Here is a 20,946-nt window from a genome sequence, read left to right on the forward strand (position 1 = left end):
CTAAATCTCCCTCCTTCATATTTACAGATTCATAAATACCGAATCGGTAAAATTCTGTATTTATGAATCGATAAATACGATTTTCCTACATCTGGCCCCTAGTTTTCCCGTTCTCCCCATGGAACATGTGTTTCCTGCTGACAAATTATGTCGGACCCTTGCATTTTCAAAACCACAGCAACCCTGGCTTGTTTGCTCCTGTCATTTAGACCCCCGTCATTAATAGTACATATATTCACCTTATCCATCCCCAAAGCAGAATTTTTCCCGCCAAATCTCTCAGGACCCTACTCCATCTGTGTCTTTCCCTTTACCATGCTGCCCCTTTCCTCGAATTTGCCATTCCTCTCTCCATACACACTGACAATGTAATGTTCCTCCTTCTTCCACAATGTTTTTTTTTTTGTCCTCTTCCTTTGCGGATCCACCCCGCTACCCCATCCCGCTCTCCACCCCCACCCTCTCTACCTTCTCCCCCCTCCCTCCCACTTGCTGAGGCATAAACACCAAAGGTCTTCAGTGATGAGAAGCTGGCAACCCCAATCCCTCTGAGACCCCCCTAAAAGGGCAGAAAAAAGGGAAAGGAAAAAAAACGTTTCGCTTTTGAAGTAGACATCGGCTAATGAGATCAAACCAAGATTATATTTACATATCTACCTTAAATTGATTGCAAAAATTATTTTGCTTATACTTTGGAAGTAAAACACTCTCTGGCCCTTATAAATAACTATTAGTTTGGCTGGATTGAGCAAAAAAACCTGTGCTCCCTTTGCCTGAAGCAATGGGATCAGTTGCCGCAACTGCCATCTTTTCTCTACGGTCTCATGACAGAAGTCGGGCCTACAAAAATAATTGCATCCCTTTCCTGCCCTTTTCTGGTCTGGTCTGGCCAAATCATATACTGCTTCCCAGGTTAAAAAGTTACTCAAGCAAATCAGAATAGCTCTGGGTTTGGTTGTGGATTGACAATCCCAACAGAGCTCTTTTATGTTGATTAAAGGGCAATCTATGACTCCTCTGCATCTCCACTTTCCAGTACCACTGTGTGAGTTCTGGGAAAACCTCCGTAAAAAGTTCTACCATGAAGTTCCGGATATCAGCTCTCTCCATGCCCTCTGGGACACTCAGAACCCACAGATTGTTCCTTCTAGCATGATTTTCTAAATCAGTTAATTTCCAGATTATATCTTACTTTTGTGCTTTTAGGGGATCAGTGAGGGTTCTCTGTATAGCAAGCTCATCCTCCAGTGTCGAGATTCGGGCTTCTGCCTCCACAATCCTTACTGCAAACTCTGAACAGGACTTCGCAACTCTACGTATAGAGTTTTGTAATTTATGACATGAGCTTTGGGTCCTCAGGCTCTCTATCCGAGTCTCCTCCCTGTGGGCCATGATGCTCTGATAAATAATGGAGAGCAAGACATCTTCTGGGTTTTCCAATATCGCAGTCCCCCGTAGACGCCCCCTCCATCAGCAGCCTCACTGCTATCCAGTTTGGGGGAGATAAAATAGTCCCAATCGAATGACCCGGCAAGGTCTTTAGACTTATTTGCAAAGATCTTCCTGTGCTCTCCATGTTTATTAACCATTGATGGAGCGTCTGCAGAATTACCACCTGTGTCCCAGTCATCCTATTGCAGGCTGCTTGTGTCACTCTCATCACCATGGCTTAGCTCTCCTTCTGCCCAACCCATTACTGGGCTCTCATCCCCAGAGGTGTTAGAGGGATCTGACATTGAATAAAACTTGTCTCCAGAGTCCCCCTCCTTTATGGGTTCTGAATTATCCGGGCCTTCTCCTTGATCCCCCAACTAGGGATTCAAACTCCCTGTTTTATCTTTCCCCCTGGATCTTCCTCCATGGTTTCTGTCAATTGCCCCCTTTTCTAATCGGACACTTTGGAGGCTACCAGCTGCCTTAGAAGTCTTTTTTATTTTGTTAGTTACTAGCGTTGCAACCCCTCCAACATGTGGCCTCACAGTGATGTCCAAGTTGTTCCCTGGCTCTGTAATCTTCATGATCTCCCTTTAGTCATCCCTTGTCGCCCCGCTTCCAGTACTCACTATATTACCATTAAGGAGAGAAGTTGAAGAGATAACCTGGGTGAGTGCTGCCTGGGGTAACAAAGGGTCTACAATTACAGAGGCCGTGACTGTGGTACCACTATCGGCCACAATCTCTGTAGCCTGTTTTGATCTCACTGCCTGTGCCTTAAAGAGTGCAGGCACCGTTTGCCTACTGCGAGCGGGGGCTCCTACTTTCCGTACCTGCTCACCTGTGTCTGGAGACACACCATCAGCCATGCTCCGTGCTCCAGTACTGCCTCCAATCCCATCGCCAGCTGCCTTTGCGGGATTCACAGAATTCGCAGGATGTGCTGCCGTAGGCGGCCCGTGGCTCTTTGCGCCTCTCGGTGTTGCCTTCTGAGGCATCAGCGGTATTAACCACAACTGACTAAAGTCATGCACACCGCCAAATTCACACTTGCTGTCAGTGGAAATGGGAACTCGCAAGCTTTCTAATGTACAACGTTCTCAGGAAGGGCAATCCATTCTCCTACTTGTGCAGAGGTTACATGGCAGAGGTAGGATGCTTCCATGACTCCGCTTAGGGTGCATACAGCATTGTGGCTCTCAATATGCACCGTCAGTCTCTCAAAAAAGAGCCATCAACTAACAGGGAATGATCAGAGTCAGGAAAGGGTTTAAGCTGTTACACCTTCTCATAGACACATTTTCTGCTGCCAGAATGATTCTCTCAGTGTGGGTTAAGCTGCTCTTGATCAAACAATGTGTGCAGGTATGAGTCATGAGAATTTCAATCAAATGTGGTATCATCACAATGGATGGATAACCCATTTCTATCCCCTTGGTTTGCTGAATAAGGCTAAGTGCTACAACCACTTAGAGACAACTTGGCAGGGTTACAGCTAAAGGATCAAAGGTCCCTGAAAAGTAGCCTATTGGCCACTTGGTTTCTCCATGTACCTGGCTTAACAGACTTAAGCCGGGTACATGGAGAAGTACCAGTGCTTGTGGCAAAAGATCTAAACTATTTGGTGTAGTCTGGAAGTCCAAGAGAAGGTGCATTGCAAAGCACTTTTTAAGCTCCTTGAATGCTTCCATGCTTTTGCTAGCCCTTTGTACTGGGTCACTGACATCGTGACATCGTGGTAAAGGCTTTACCACATAGGAAAAATTTAGTATCCATTGTCGGCAATAGCCAATCATGCCCAACTACATCTGTATTTCCCTCTGTGTGGTCGGGAATTTTATCTCAAGGACAGTTTCAATACGTTCATGGACCACATGTGAATATCAAGGACCCCTGTAGAATAATGTAATTCCTGGGACGGGGCAAAAACACAGTGGAAAATATAATTCCAAGGCAACATATAATCACAACAATACAAATGCAGTGCAAGAAATGAGTTCAAAAGGTGACTTATAAAAAACAATAATTTTTAATCAAGAACGCAAATACATTAACATTCTGTTAAAAATACATCAAATTGATGACATTGATAAATCCATATTACAAAGAATTATATTGTAATTTAAAAACAACAATAAGTGGCAGAGATAAATTCTTCGACGCGCGTTTTGGCACAGTGAGTGCCTTTGTCAGGAGTTGCCACCAATAAACCTAAAATTGATTAAAAAGGCATTTAGAACACATTCTTGTGATTTTTACAATCAGTCTTTTTACATCATAATCATAGAGCTGTGTTACAATCTGCTAGTGACTAATGAATATCTAGATAGATGTTACGATCAACAACATGTACATTAAATTCATAAACGGAAGAAAAAGTATATAGAAAAGATAAAGGTGAGTGAAGATATAAGTAAGTGAGGATATAATATAATAGACCAAATTCCCAATATTTTGCCTAAATATATATATATATATATATATATATATATATATATATATATATATATATATATATATATATACATATATATATATTACCTACTGGCGGTCGCCAGTAGGTATATATAGTTAGGATTTTTTCTCTATGGGATTTTTGAAAATTCTATGTCTAATAACTTTGGCGTTTGTGGACGGAATTGGCTGAAATTTTCAGGAAAATTGAATATTTTGTTTCTGAGCAGCCCCTGAAAATTTGGGGGGGTCCCAAAACGCATTTTTCCCATGTTAATTTCCATAGGGCGGTTGGCCTCACTTTTAGCTCGAACGGCGGAATGGATTTTCACGAAAATTGGCAAAATTGTAGGGACTGGTAGCCCGATGTGCCTTTGCTAGGTCTCAATATATGTGCTCCAGTGGATTTTGATAAATTAACGTTAAAAAAAAAATATATATCTGTAACAGCGCTCCGGGTAGCGCTCCGGTTCGCGTACTTGACGCGTAACGGAACTTCGCGAAGCGAAGCTGATTGGCTCTCCGGTGTCTGTCAACATTCTAAATAGTCCGGAGCGGCCGCCATCCTGTCTCTCGGTAGGATCGAGAGACAAGAGGAGGCCAAAACAAAGGGGGAAATGACCATAAGGGGGCATAGTAGATCCTCCCTGACCCCCTAGGTTTGATGTGGAGGCTTTAAAAGGGCCCCGCGGGGCAAAAAAAAAAAAAAAATAAATAAATTCCGGACGCCATCTTGTCTCTCGGTAGGATCGAGAGACAAGAGGAGGCCAAAACAAAGGGGGAAATGACCATAAGGGGGCATAGTAGATCCTCCCTGACCCCCTAGGTTTGATGTGGAGGCTTTAAAATGGCCCCGCGGGGAAAAAAAAAATAATAATTTCCGGACGCCATCTTGTCTCTCTGTAGGATCGAGAGACAAGAGGAGGCCAAAACAAAGGGGGAAATGACTATAAGGGGGCATAGTAGATCCTCCCTGACACCCTAGGTTTGATGTGGAGGCTTTAAAAGGGCCCCGCGGGGCCAAAAAAATAAAAAAATAAATCGGTTTTTTTTGTGTGGGGTGCGCCTGGTACGCGCACCGGAAAGCGGTCCGGGGAGCGTACTATAAGGAAAAAAGAATGATAGACTTTTCAAATATTGTATGTTTAATGATTGTTCGTTTTGTTGTTTTTTTTTTTTTTTTATTGATTGTTCGTTTTGTTGTTTTTTTTGTTGTTTTTTTTTATTTATTTTGGTTGTACTTCATGAATTAGATATAAAAATGAATAATGTCTCAAACAATTTTTAATTATTAAATAAAAATGTATTGGTCAGAATTTTCATAGTTCAATAAAACTTCCAGTATTACATCATCTGGAATCTCCTCAAACATGCATGTTTCTATGTCTTGTAAGCATTCAATAAATTGTTCATCCAAAGACCGATCCATAAAATCTTCATCTAAAAATTCTTCATTTAAAATCTCCTCAGATGTAATGTCGAAGGAAACATTGATATTTTCGTGCTCCCCTTCCATTTTTTTGCTGTAAATAGCATAAAAAATAACTATATCAGAAGAGTTAGGGCATTGTTGGGTTTAAGTTCAGACAAGTAATTCTAATTTTTTAACAGTGAAGTCAACTTTGGGTAGTGTATGGTAACAGGCAGGAAGTAGAAATATAAAAAAAGTGCCTGTGAAGAAGTGTAAGTAAATTCATAATTATAGCAGAGAAGCCTAAGTCAATCTATAAATATAAAAGAGGAGCCTATCTGTATCTATAACTATAGCAGGGGGACAGTAAATAATTATCAAAAAACGTTTTTACAAATTAACTTAAAGTGCTCCTTACAAATTATCAACTTACTTTACAGAGAGGTGAAAATGCTCTTGAAATGTACTTCAGGAAGTAGTAGTCAAAATGGCTGTGTTTCTCTCTCTTTCTTTATATATATTCAGGTACATAACCATTCAAATGTCAGGTAAAAAAAAGTAGAAAATGAAAGTAACATTTTAATTGGTTGTCAATTCCAACACTTCAGATGTGTTTTGTGAAGTAATTTACCTCAGGGAATTTAGAGAGGTCTGCAGGCTAAATGGTTAAATGGAATTCCAACCAAATTTGTGAAAATGGTAGGGATTGGTATGTAGTATGAGCTAATGTATATTTGGTGAAAGTGTCTCCAGTGGTTTTTCTGTAAATTACTTTCCCACCTTTTTTATGCGATCGCTTCTCACTGCGCGCCCCGGTACGCGAACCGGCAGTGTTACGGGAGTCCTCCATTTTGTGTTTCGGTAGAATTGAGATACAAGATGGAGGGCAAATAATGTTCAGAATGGGTAGAAGGGGGCATGGTAGACGTATCCTGACCCCCTAGGTTTTCTGAGGGTGGCTGAGGAGGCCCATATGTGCGGAAAAAAAAATTCAAATTTTCGCACGGTTTGCGTCCGGTGCGCGTACCGGGTAGCGATCCGGAAAGCGTAAATTGTGAAAATTTGTGAAAAAAAGTTACATTTAAAATGTGTTTATAGTGATCATAGTTAGGGTAGCTCTGAGAAGAGCTTTTGGGTCTGTGGTACATTTAGGTACTTATAAGTAGGTACCAATACATAGTCTTAAATTCAGGATGAAAACTCTGTTCCCCTCATCTGAGAAGTGAACTCCATCTCCTCTGTAGATATCTTGCATGTAGTAACGCAAGTTATTGTTGTAGATGCAGCCCATTCCATGGTCTCTAATGTAAGCTGAAACAGACTTATTTACATGCTTCCTCGATTTCTCAATTTGTGGACTAAATTGGTTCGACCACCTCCATTTCTATCTTTGGCATATATTTGAATATACCAAGGCAGTTTGAGGAAATAGTGCCTTCAATTGCTCAAAGGTGTCCTTTAAAAGCATTTCCAGACCTACCCCAGTCAAAGTGCCCAAGTCATTTCCTCCACAGTGCACAATTAACAGGTCAGGTTTTGGCAAATGCAAAAAGGTTTTCACCAATGGTATCAATTGGTGACATTTTAATCCTCTATGGCCAATCCACTTGATTTCCACATTTTGTAAATTGAGGTTAGGTAAATTTCTGTTATCAGCATACATTTGAGCCCAGTAGATGTAACTATGTCCAACAATCCAGACAGAAAACATGGTGAGAGAAGGTTCTGCTGCAGTTAGATGAAGTGTGGGAATGAAATGGCAGTTGAAAAAATAAGAGTTTATAATGAAAAAAACTGTGGAGTTTCTGTGCTAATGATTCAGTAGCAGTCATTGGTGGATTTTGATTGCTGAAAACAGAAAGTTAGGGAGCATGGATGAGTTCTTTGAAAGATGTAATTTGAATGGTGAAGAAAAAATCATTTTATGAAAGATTGCACTGGATACGCAGGTGCACTGAGAGTTCAGAGTTCAATTGAAACATTGTTGTGTGAACTTTCAAACACCAGAGGTCTTTCAGGAGGTGGTTGCTATGGAAAAAAGGCAGAAAGGGCAGAAGGGGGAAGGGTGTTGATTTGAAAAAAGTGAGGGAAGAGTTTTGATTGGGTGACATTAGAGATATGTGTGATGAATTACAGCATTTGTGTGCCATTGTTGGTTGCAATCTCTGGAGTGCATACCCTTTGCTCTTCTGAAGACAAATTGGTGTGTGTCTGACACTGTTTTCAAACTCAAAAAGTATTTGCTACGGTGAGAAAAGATTCATTTAATTTAAGTAGAGAATAGTATGCTTTAGGAAGAAAATTAAGAAGAAAGTTGTGTATTTAAAATGTTGCTTTGTGTCAAGTGTTTTACAAATAGATTTTGATTCTTTGAGTTACATAGCCATGTTAAAAGTGACGCAAAAATGGTGCAAGGGCCTTAAAAAAACGCTTTCATGTGTCTTAGGGCATTTTAAGTCACTTTCCATGAATATGGTTGAATAATTGTTTTACATGATGGGTTTAAAAACGTTTTTTGAAATCAATTAGGTTTCTTAATATGTACTGCTAGAGTTTCATAGGTTGCTTGGGATATATTAACAAGCAATTGAGGGCCCGATGTAGGTCGGTCGGTAACGGCCGTAAATCGGTATTTTCGGCCGTTACCGACCGGTATTTGAGCTTTGGTATGTAGGGACACATATTTCACAGAATCGGGTTATTTACCGATCGGTAAATTTACTGATTCTGTAAAATACCGAATCGGTATTTCTACCGATTAGGTAAATTTGGTATGTAGGTGGGACTCTTCTGAGTCCCACAAGCCTTACCGATTCGGTATTTTAGCATCAAATTGAATTTGATGTTAAAATACCGATTCAGGTGTGCATGCACATGTGTGCATGCACACCTGTGCCATATGACAGGCAGACCTGCCCTTAGGGCATGTATGCCTGCCACATGGCCCCCGAACCTTTTTTGGGGGTGCTAGAGGGTGTCAAAGTGACACCCCCTGCACCCTTGTCAAAATCTGTATTTACCGATTCGGTAAATACCGACCGGTAATGCCCCATTCATTCCTATGGGCTTCAAAGCCCATAGGAATGAATGGAGCATTACCGGTTGGTATTTACCGAATCGGTAAATACAGATATTTACCGATTCGGTAAATGGAACATCTGGATGTTCCTACATACCCCCCCTTCTTATTTAGCGATTCTTAATTACCGAATCGGTAAATTCGGTAATTAAAAATCGGTAAATAAGTCCTACCTACATCGGGCCCCAGGTGTGCATGCACATGTGTGCATGCACACCTGTGCCATATGACAGGCAGACCTGCCCTTAGGGAAGGTATGCCTGCCACATGGCCTCCGAACCTTTTTTGGGGGTGCTAGAGGGTGTCAAAGTGACACCCCCTGCACCCTTGTCAAAATCTGTATTTACCGATTCGGTAAATACCGACCGGTAATGCCCCATTCATTCCTATGGGCTTCAAAGCCCATAGGAATGAATGGAGCATTACCGGTCGGTATTTACCGAATCGGTAAATACAGATATTTACCGATTCGGTAAATGGAACATATGGATGTTCCTACATACCCCCCTTCTTATTTAGCGATTCTTAATTACCGAATCGGTAAAATTCGGTAATTAAAAATCGGTAAATAAGTCCTACCTACATCGGGCCCTCGAGTCCCTTTGATGTTATTTTTCCCATTTTAATTTAAGACATTTCCCAGTGGTGCAAGGTCCTTGTAAATACGCCCCCATGTGTGCTTGGCAAATTTAGATTTTGCTTGTTTGAGTTACATAGCCATGTTAAAAGTGATGGAAAAAAAGGTGCAAGGGCCTAAAAAAAACGCTTTCTTGTGTGTTAGGGTATTTTAAGTCACTTCCCCATGAATGTAGGTATATAATTGTTTTACATGATAGATTTAAAAACGTTTTTTAAAATCAATTAGGTTTCTTGATATGTACTGCTAGAGTTTCATAGGTTGCTTGGGGCATATTTACAAGGTCTTTGAGTCCCTTTGATGTTATTTTTCCCATTTTAATTTTAGACATTTCCCCGTGGTGCAAGGTCCTTGTAAATACGCCCCCATGTGTGCTTGGCTAATTTAAGTAGTGATAGGGTGTGCTTTTACATAGGACCTGTGTTGTGTATTCAAATTTAGACCAGAAAATCACATTTATGAGAAGGTCATATTGGTGTCTGCTTCTTCAAATAAATATTGAACTGAGAAGTATTAAACTGAGGCTAAATTTCATCTGCAACCTTGAGTAGGCCTCACCTCAAACAAACCTCTAGATAGTCCACACCTTATCGTCATCTTGAATCAATCATTTAAAGTGTTAGGTGCAGATTTATGATGGCCGTGCGCCTCTTTTGTGCTGCTGTTCCGTCACTTTTATAATGCAGCAGTGATTTACAAGATGTACCATGTTGCAAGATAGGCCTCACTTCATTGGTAGGCCTGCACATGTATTATCTCCTCTATATTCTTCAACAAGCCTAAATTTCATCAGCAACCCTGAGTAGGCCTCACCTCAAACTTTTGTGACGCAGCGGCGCAGCAAAAGATGCGCTATGTTGTGACATATTTACAACTTGAAGCATCAAGGAAGATGTGTCATGCTGTAAAGTCCTGCCCCACATGAAACGTGCGTCAGGTTTCATGTGGGCGTTTTGTTGCAGGGTGGGCAGTCATTTGCATGAAAGCCCTGTAAAACTAACACAGTAAAATTAAGAAGATTTCACTGAGTCACCTTTATGGCATTGCTGAATCAAATCTTTATGCCTGTTTGAAACAGGCATAAGGAGAGATGCACCATGCGCTGTGTGGCTTGCCCCTGTGAATTGCAGTAGATATGTCGCGTTTATGACGTGATTCCTGCAATGCGCCGTTTTTGTGGAACAGATGCGTGATGCATCTGTGCTGTTTTTGCTCAATGGTGCTCTGCATTGTAAATGCGGTACATCATGGGTGGCAGAGCAGTGGCGCACGTTAACTGGTGCATCCCTGGGGATGCACCATTTAACATAAATCTGCTCCTTTAAATTTAAGTATTAGCAGGGGACACAGTGTTGGTGAGGTTATCCAAGGTTAAGAAGAGATGAGTCTTGTTCACTGAAAACTTGGACATAGGCCTCACCTCCTCAGCATCGCTGGACATGGTTAAATAATATCTGCAAAATGTTACTCTTGGTAAACAATGTTACTATTATAGTGTCTGAGATGTGTCTCTTACTCTGCAACATCTCATTGTTGTTCTCTTTCTTTAAAGATAACGACAACATCAAGCATGAGTGATAATGAGCAATCTGTTGATCTCGATCTTATCATTGAACTTGTCATTGAAACGTCAGTGGAAGTAGATCCCTTGGATGATTTATATCCTGTGGATGATGAAGTAGTTGATGAGGATGCTGATTTGTCAGAATTGTATGACATAGGGTGGGCATCTGACCTGCTCAAGCCTATTAACCTATAAAGACTTTTAAAAATAAATTTAAGTTACTCGAAATGAAAAGTAACCATGTAAACCGTTTTTATTAAAAATGAAATACAACTTCAAAAACAAATTGTGTGAAGTGTCTTTAATGAAATAGTAAAATATACTAATAAAATTAGTTCAGATTCACATATAAAAGATCACAGGTCAAATGTAGAAGCATTCCATTTCTTTGCAACTATTTGTGAGTTTTAATTTTCATAATGCACTAAAAATTATTGTATGTAGAATTTATAACTAGTATGTTAATTTTTTGACGACTGTTATTGATTTACTGTTTGGTAATAGTGGTTAATAACATTTTTTATTATATTTTACTACAGATTCAACTGCAGATCATTTCAAAATTAGACAATGCCGTCTAAGGATAGAATCCGAAAGGTTACAAAACGTCAAAGACAGCAGATTAGTAAATGCTTGCAGCAGTCCTCTACAATAAAATCTCGTCAAGTCACCAAGAAAGCTCCGGGTAAGAGAACAAAATCATTCCTTAGAAACATTTGTAGAAACAAAAGTATACCTACAGAACAAGTTTTAGTCCAGAAAAAGAGAGCCAATTTAAACGGAAAGGAAAGACCAAACAAAAATGTTACTGGTAGAGCAGGAGATAACTCTGTGCATGGTAGTAGAAGGAAAAATCAGTTTAGGGACATTCGTAGACGAATGTTCCGCAACAGGATAATTGGTAATTTGTTAAAAAATATTAAGAAAGGTCAACAGAAAGTGTTTTTTTATAAGAGAAAAAAAAAAGTTGAGAAAATTATTGATCAGGCTTTTGAAATTAAGCAAAAGTTATTTATTTTGATAATCAATAGAATTAGGAAACTAAACAAGGTAATTTATGATTTAAAAACAAATAGTAGATGGAAGAGAACAGTTAATCGTAGTAATTTTTGTGAAGTTTTTTCAGGAGAATGGATGCATAGTTCAAGTTCTGAGGCATTTTTTAATGAGGAGAGTTACTTTCAGGATAATGATTTGGTGCATGCAGTTGACACCAGTGGTCGAGCTTATGAGGTGAAAGATGGTAGTCCGGTTGAAAAAGAAAAACTTGTGACAACAGAGGCAGAAGAGGTGTTAGGTAATGAGGTTTAAGGAAGACGTCCTAAGGGACCTGTGTACACCTGGAAGTGTAGTAGTATTTGCAGTGTGCGACAGGATTCCATCAATTTGCTTTGTGATTTTGTACGGACATTTAATAAGAAAAGTTTGAAACAGAAAATGAAGATGTTGCAAGAAATAGATCCTTGCAGAGTGAGGGAAGTGACAGGTTTGCATGGTCATTCACTGGCTTGTCTTTCCAGGAGAGTATGCCTGAGTGTTTTTCATCATTTCAGGATGCTAGCAGTGCATCATAATAAAGTGAGGAAATTAGTTAGAATGTTGTATTATGCTAAGAGTCCAGCAATTATGCTTAAACAATTATGCACTGCTCTTTTGCATGGTTCTGAAGTAGATGTGAAGAATATTTGTGAAGAAATTGAGTTTTGTTACTTTACAAGTAAAGAGGAGAATGTTGAAATTGACCCAGAAGAAGAGGGTAATGTGGAAGATAGTGTACAGGTTTCCAGTACAGATAATTTTCAGAAGGAAATTGCCACGTTTCAGGTGAAATCAAGTGAGAGGCCTAATTTCACTTGTGTGTGTTGTCGACGCACTTATTATAAGAATCAGACTAAGTAAGTGGATTTATATGCGAAAAGTGAAAGGGAAAATAATAGTGAATGGAAGGATTTTGCAACATACTTGATGGTAGAAAATTCTTTTGATTTGGGATTGGATCAACGTGTGTGTACTTATTGTTGTAACAAATTAAATCAAAACTGGATGCCTGCCAGAGCGGTTCATAATAATCTGGAATTGGTTGAGATTCCTTCTGAATTGAAGGATTTAAATACTTATGAATCTATTTTGATTCAAAGTATCCATCCCTTTCAGGCTATTGTAAGAATGGAGCCAAAGACAGGGAAATTGCCTCCATCAGATTTACAGAGAGGATTAAAGGGAAGAGTTGTTTATTTGCCTCTAGATTTGAAGAAAAACATGAATACAATTGGAGTAGAGAAAGTGGAAGAGGAACCTCTGGTTATCTTAGTTAATGGGGTTCCGACAAAGAGTAAGAAAATATGGCAAGATTTAGTAGATGTTAGGAAAGTCAAAAAGGCAACATTGTATTTGAAGAAAAACAATAAGTACTACAAGAATGTATATGTTGCAGAAGAGGAAGTAAGTGAAGAAGAGGATAGCGATTTATGTGCTGGTCAAATTGAGAAAGTAGAACCCTCTAAAAATGAAGAAATATATGAACATTATAGTGTTCATCCTTTGCATTCCAAGGAACTCATGGGGAATGCTATTGAGTTGTTTCAAATGAAACAAGCCAAAGGGAGTCCCGTTAGTGTTTGGGAGGAAAGTTTGGAAGCTCGGTGTTTCCCACAGCTATTTCCAACAGGTCAAGGAGGAAGATATGATGAGCGACCTGATCAAATTCCTGCTTCTGAATACCGGACTTTACGATTGTATGCAGAAGATCCTAGGTTTCGTCAATGCATTCCCTATTTGTTTCATCTCCTGTTTGAAAGCGATCTGTCTGGACTGTCATATGCAGTGAACCATATCTTGAAAAGTGGTGTACACATGCAAAACATCTCGGCAAGTGACTTTATGGATAAAGTCAATGTGCAAGACAGTATTTTGGATTCTCACCTGATTAATCTCATGGCGTGTCAGCGTGGTACTAATGAGTACTGGTACCGTCGTCATGGTGATTTAAAATGTATGCTGAGGAACTTAGGAACTCCCACATGGTTCCTCACTCTCAGCTGTGCCGAGTATGGCTGGGAAGACTTACTTGAATTTCTACGAGAGGCAAATGGAAACATTGAAAATATCGAATTCAAGACACCCGGAGAACTGTGCTCTTTGGATCGAGTGAATGTATGCAGGTACTTCAATCATAGATTTGAAGCTATGATGTCTTTCATCATGAACAAGAAAAATCCACCTCTTGGAGAGGTGTTGGATTTCTTCTGGAGGAAGGAGTACCAAGCAAGAGGTGCTCCTCATATACATATGCTGCTGTGGATCAAAGATGCACCCAAATTTGGAACAGATCCGGATGACTTAGTGATGGGTTTCATAGAACAGTATTCTACATGTGCTGTTCCAAAGGCAAAGGAAGACAAAAGCCTAAGAGAACAAGTTTTACGCTTCCAAAGCCATCGTTGCGGAAAGTACTGTCGTCGTAAATTCAGAAACAAGGACAAGTTCTACACCAAATGTCGTTTCGCCTTTCCATGACCAGTGATTTCTAAAGGAAGAGTGAACAGTTTGATGTCTTCGCTGCAACATAATGTGATGAAGAAATCACCCAAAAATACATACAATTTGAAAAGGAATGAAGAGTCCAAGTATATCAACGACTACAACCCAGTGATTTTGTCCATGTGGAATGCTAACATGGATATTCAGTTTGTGGCTGATAACTGTATGGCTGTGGCTCGGTATGTGACATCTTACATCACCAAAAAAGAAAAGACAGAATTGAAGGATATGTGGGAGGACATTTCCCATGAAAAGAGCCTTAGTAAGAAGTTGTACAGTTTCAGTCTGAAGATGTTGTCGCATCGAGAAATCGGAGCTTACGAATGTTCTGACCGGTTGTCTTCAGCAAGGCTCTATGCCAAATCAAGGAGTATCGTTTGGGCGAGTCTTGGTCTTGCTGCAACGCGTAATCGAGTTCTGAAACCTGTACGGGAAATTGAGTATTTGGCGGAAAAGGAGCCAAACAGTACAGATATTTTGAAGACCAACATGTTGGATACATATTATCCAAATAGAAGCAGTCACCTCGAGAATGTTTGTCTGTATGAGGTTCTGCAAAATTACATATTCAAGAGGAACATCAAAGAAGATATTGATAAAGGAGTGTATGCTGTAATTGGAAGCGAGGGATGTCTGGTCAAGCAAAGAAAATGTCAATTGGTAAATCATCGAAAATTGAGTGGTGAATCTCCTGAAAGAAAAGAGTTTTTCTATTTAGCTCTTTTGCAACTTTTCAAGCCTTGGCGTGCAGAAGAGGAACTGCTTGGAGATTTCCTCTCTTACGAAGACTCTTTCAATGCCGCCAAAGAGACCATAGAATGTCCTGTTTTTCCCAAATATCTAGAAATTTTGAATGCGGAAATTGAGCAGGAAGCAACGATTGCAGCCGAGATTGCTAGAGACAGTTCTCAGGACAGTCAGAGTTCTGTTTCATTGAGTCAGGATCCACTAGGAGGACCAGTTATCAAAAATGAAGCTGCCACTGCCATGATTGAAGTGGAAAGAGCCATGGCACATGCTCAGGAGGATGCGGTTAACTTAGAAGACTTGGAAAGACAACTGAACGTTGAGCAGAAGAAAATATATGACGAAGTTACCAACCAAATTGATCATGGATTAAGTCATGAGAAGAAAGAGTGCTCATGTACGTCGTTGAAGCCTGTCCGACTGTACGTGAGTGGAGAAGCGGGAACTGGAAAAAGTTTCCTCATTAAAGCAATTTCATGTTATTTGCAGAAAAGGACTGAGTCATCGCTGTCTTGTGTTGTCACCGCTCCAACTGGACTGTCAGCACATAACATTAAAGGTATTACTTTGCATCGTCTACTGATGCTGCCAGTGGAGCATGATAACAAATTACAATACCACAAGTTATCTGGAGATGCTTGTTGTGAAGTTTCAAGAGTGTTGAGGAAAATGAAACTTCTTATCATTGACGAAGTAAGCATGGTTTCCAATGTCATGCTTGCCTTTGTGCATTTGAGAATGCAAGAAGTTCTCAAAACAGAGTATGATGTGTTATTTGGTGGCAAACACATCATTGTTTTCGGTGATCTTCTGCAGCTGACACCAGTGAAAGGACAACCTGTGTTCAAAATGCTCACGCATGAAGATACCAGAAAGTGCCTAGGGAGCATTGGCAACGTCAATATATGGTTAAACTTCAATTATGATGAACTGCGTGAAAATATGCGTCAGGCGAAGGATGAAGATTACAAGAATATTCTACAAGATGTTAGAATCGGAAAAGTGACCGAGCATGGGAAAGAAGTTTTACATGCACGATTACTGTCAAATTTGTATCCAGAACAAGACGTTGTGCCTGAGAATATTTTTCAGAAAATTACTGAGAAGAAATCTGGAATATGTTTGATGCCAACTCTTGCAGAATGTGCCATCTTCAACAACAAAATGTTGCATTTAGAAAACCAAGAGATTGTGAAACTGGAAGCTATTGACAGAGTAGAGCATATGGGATCAACAATTATTTTGTCTGAGAATTTGAAATCAAAATTGGATTCATTAGAGAAGACTATATCTAAAACTGCAGGTTTTGAAAAGACTCTGAATGTGTGCTTAAATTGCCGTATAATTTTAAGAAGGAATTTACATGTTGAAAGAGGTCTGGTAAATGGATCAATGGGTAATGTTGTTGATTTTGTGAAATACAGAAATAGAGATGGAATTGAATTTTTAAAAATTAAATTTGATGGCATTGAGGAAGTACAGCTAATTGGTCGTTGCTACGCTAGGTTTTTGCTTGTAAAAGACTTATATGTTCGCCGTAAGCAGTTTCCTCTTTGCTTGGCATATGCGGTGACAATCCATAAATCGCAAGGTTTAAGTGTAGACAGTGCATTGGTGAATATTGGCAGTTCTGTGTTCAAGGAGGGTATGGCATATGTGGCATTGTCACGAGTCAGAACTTTATCGGGATTGTACTTGATTGAGTGTGATGTCACAAACATTTGTGCGGATCTAGATTGTGTTAAGGAATACAATAGGTTAAGAAGAGAGTATGCGCCACATTTGCCTCAATATCCTTTGTTTGAGAAACGTGTGGTAGGCCGGAAACGAAGAAATGTGACCAATAGTAGGGAGGTTCTAGCAAAAAGACGAAAAGTCGATGAACCTGAAATTATAAGCAGAAATAAAAAGGATTCTGTTGAAGATGTTGTTGGTTTTCAATTTGAAAATAGTTCTGGTGTCAACTGCTATGCTAATGTAGTGGTTAATGTTGTCTTTTCTCTAGAAACTTTAAAACAACAGATTGTGATCAATTCGGATCAAAGTTTTTGCTGCTTGCTGAATTCTGTGTTAGAGAAATGTAGCACTGATAGAACAAAATTAGAAAGTGTGTCTGAAATTCGAAATCTGTTAGACAAATGTTCAGGTCAAACGCAATTCTCTCAAAATATTCAGCAAGATTGTCAGGAGTTTTTAATGTATATGCTTGATGTATTGTAAGATGAAGGTGTAGATGTAGATCACCTGTTTGGCCTTTCTTATCAATGGCAGCATGACTGCGAGAATTGTAGGGTATCAAGTACTAGTAGTGTAGACTCAGAAAGATTTATATATTTAACTTTGCCAGACAGTAAATCAGTGTCCTTTAATAAGCTAGTAAAATCAGCCGATCACAACATGGAGTGTAGCCAATGTAAGTCACCAATGCTGTCCACATTATTTATACAAACATATGGCCAGTATGTCATTTTAATGTTCCAACGATGTAGGCCTGATGGAACAAAATTGACAACTTTAATTAAAAATTTTGTGGCTTCGCAGTTGTCAATATCAGGAAGGACTTTTGTAACTGCAGCAATTATATATCATGACGGTCCTTCAACAACATCAGGACATTACACAGCTTATTTAAAGTCTAGAAACGGCTGGTCATTCTGCAATGATTCTGTTTTAACTTAAAAAAAAAATTGCCTTTTGACCTTAAAAATTCTTACCTGGTGTTTTTAAAACCAAAATTTTAGGGAAAGAATCTCGGGATGTGCTCTGAGGAAATTCAAGAGGTTCTAATGGCTCCTACACTATTTGGCCTTGAGGATAAGTGTAGTACAGAGTCAAAAGTTAAATGTGGAAATGTGGAACATGAGTGAGCAAGAAGGGTGAGATATTACTAGTACAGGATTGTGAAAGTGATCTTGAACGTTTTCTTTCTAAAAGTTGCGGAAAAAGAAAATGACGGGATTTGCTTAGAAGAATTCCAAGTGTTATAAATGGCTCTTACACGATTTGGCCTTGAGGAAATGTGCGGTAGAGAGCGAGAAGTCATTTATTGTATGTAACATATTTGTCAAAATGATGGAGCTTTTCTTTCAGAAAGTGGCGGGCAGAAAATAATAGCAGCACAACAGAGTATAAGCTGTTCATAGGACATCCTTCGACGTCATGGAAAGTAAGTTACTTTTGAGGAGTTCTGATTTCTGATTGGATATGCTATATGGGTTTTTTAAACACAATCATTTTGATTGTGTTTTTTTTCCCCGCTGTTATATGATGAATACCTTCAACTCACTGTTTTTAGTGAAATTTGATACATTCTGAGAACAGCAAAAATAAACCATTTAACATGTATAATATTTCTGTACCTTTTTGTATTTATGATATTCATTTAGAACTGTGTAGGAGGCATGGAGAAACTGAGGCTTCTGTAAGTGTCAAGGGAGGTGAGTAATGTACATTGCTCTGTTGCATACAGTCCTCACCTTCTCCATACTCTTGGATATGCTAGACTAAACCTGCACAATGACATACCTAAGCTGAGGAAATACAGGTGATGTGATTGTGAAATGAGCAAAAAGAATTGCACGTTTTTCAATTACATTACCTGTGTTTCCTAACATTATGAATCACATTGTGCAGATGAGGTTTAGGCCTGTCCAGGTATACAGAAGAGGTCTGGCCTTTGTTCAAGAGTGCAGTGGACATGACTCACTTCATTGGTAGGCTTGCACATGTATTATCACCTCTGTACTCTTCAACAAGCCTAAATTTCATCTGCAACCCTGAGTAGGCCTCACCTCAAACAAAGCTCTAGATAGTCCACACCTTATCGTCATCCTGAATCAATCATTTAAAGTGTTAGGGGCAGATTTATGATGGCCGTGCGCCTCTTTTGTGCTGCTGTTCCGTCACTTTTATAATGCAGCAGTGATTTACAAGATGTACTATGTTGCAAGATAGGCCTCACTTCATCTGCAACAAGATACCGTCAGTTTAAAATGTATATATTTAGGACTGTGTAGGGGGCATGGAGAAGCTGAGGCTTCTGTAAGTGTCAAAGTTGTTGCATACAATACTCACCTTTTGCGTAGTCTTTCATATGCTAGACCACATCTGTACAATGAGATACCTAAGCAAAGGAAAAACACAAGTGATGTGATTGTGGAATGAGCAAAAAAAATTGCACGTTTTTCAATTACATTACCTGTGTTTCATAACATTACGAATCACATTGTGTAGATGAGATTTAGGCCTGTTCAAGGAGATAGAGGAGGTCTGATGTTTGTTCAAGAGTGCATTGGACATGACTCACTTCGTTGGTAGGCCTGCTCATGTATTATCTCCTCTGTACTCTTCAATAACTTAAATTTCATCTGTAAATCTGAGTTGGATTCACCTGAAACAAATCTGTGGATAGGCCACAACTTATCAGCATTTAGAAACAATCATTTAAAATGTTAGGGGTAGTTTTATGATGGCCGTACGCCTCCTTTGCGTCGCTGTTCCGTCACTTTTGTGACGCAGCAGCAGTGCAAAAGATGCACCATGTTGCAAGATAGGCCTCACTTCATCTTCAACAATATACCCTCAGTTTAAACTGTATATATTTAGGACTGTGTAGGGGGCATGGAGAAGCGGAGGCCTCTAACTTTATTTCTTTGTAAAATTGGATGATTGTCAATCTTTTCCCTTGTCTTTTTTAATTTTTAAATACATGTTTTAATATTTTTCAAATTTTTGTTCTTTCTTTCACAGATTGAAAGTATAAAAATAACAAGTGACTAAGTTAACGACAATTATAAGGTAAATGTTTTGTACTCTTTTCGTTACGTTTCTATCACATTTAACTTCTATTAGTTCCACTGGTTCATTTCTTTAACCCTCAGTTTTCTGCCTTTGCTACTTACCTCATTCCTTTCTCTATTACTTACTTACTCTACTCCTTCCACTCCTTTTCTCAGTCCCTCTGTTCTCATAGTTACTCACTCTTGTTCACTCACTCCGTCTCTATTACTCTCACTGTCTCTGACTCATCACTCTTTCACTACTTCTTCATTATGCTTTCTCCCTGTAGTTCAAGCATACTAAGGGGCATATTATCAACACAGGCAATAAAATTATCGCTGCTTTTATCGACAGAAAACTGCCGCAAAAGCAGCTTTAGCGGCAGTTTTCTGCTGCAAAAGCGGATTTAGCGGCAGATTTCTGCCGATAAAAGCAGCGATAATTTTATCGCCTATGTTGATAATATGCCCCTATGTTATTTACATTTCTTTGCTGTTTCAATCATTCCTTTTCTGTTACTTCTTCTTTTCTGCTTTCTGTTTTTTCTCTATGTTATTCCACATGTTTTAATCTTATTTTGAACATTCACTCACATTCCCAAAAAACTCTTGTTTATTATTCTTCTACTCTCCTTTTTTTCTTTCATTTCCTTATCTATTTTGTTTTTCACAATTATACCCTCTTCCATCTTTTCTTTGGTAAATAGATCTATTAAACAGTATCTCTGTGTTACTCCCTATAGCTGTCTTTCTTTTAACATTACTCTCTGTTTCCTTCCATTATACTTACTCTTCTTTTTAAAAAAAAAAAATTTTTGGTTCGCTCCCGGTTCGCGTACCGGCGAGCGAACCGGGAAGCGAACCAAAAGAAATAGAGGTTTCCAGAGTGCAAACATTCTAGCAATTTTTTTAGAAAGGGGAGGTAGTTCTGAAAATAACTTTTTTTAAATTATTTTTGTTGTTTTATATATTTTTTATTATTTTTCTGAACTTTTTTTACTTTTTTGTATTTTTTGAACGGTTTTATATATTTTTTAGTTTTTTTGGGGGGGGGAACGAAAACGATTCATTGTAAAGGGCTCAACAGGAGCAACAAAAAAATAAAAAGATAATTTATTATCTGAATCGTTTTGTACAAACATGATTGTCAATTGCTAAGTTGATTAGATTGATGCTACTTTCTCTGTAGAAAATCAACTGACCGCAACGCACGCACACTTGTTTGACTGCCCCAAACCTCATCTGTATATTTGGGACCGTCTCCCTCGCCTTTGGTCCGGTCACTTCCTGTACATTTGATCT

Source organism: Lissotriton helveticus, chromosome 1_1 (genome assembly GCF_964261635.1).
Source record: "Lissotriton helveticus chromosome 1_1, aLisHel1.1, whole genome shotgun sequence".
Classification (NCBI taxonomy): Eukaryota; Metazoa; Chordata; class Amphibia; order Caudata; family Salamandridae; genus Lissotriton; species Lissotriton helveticus.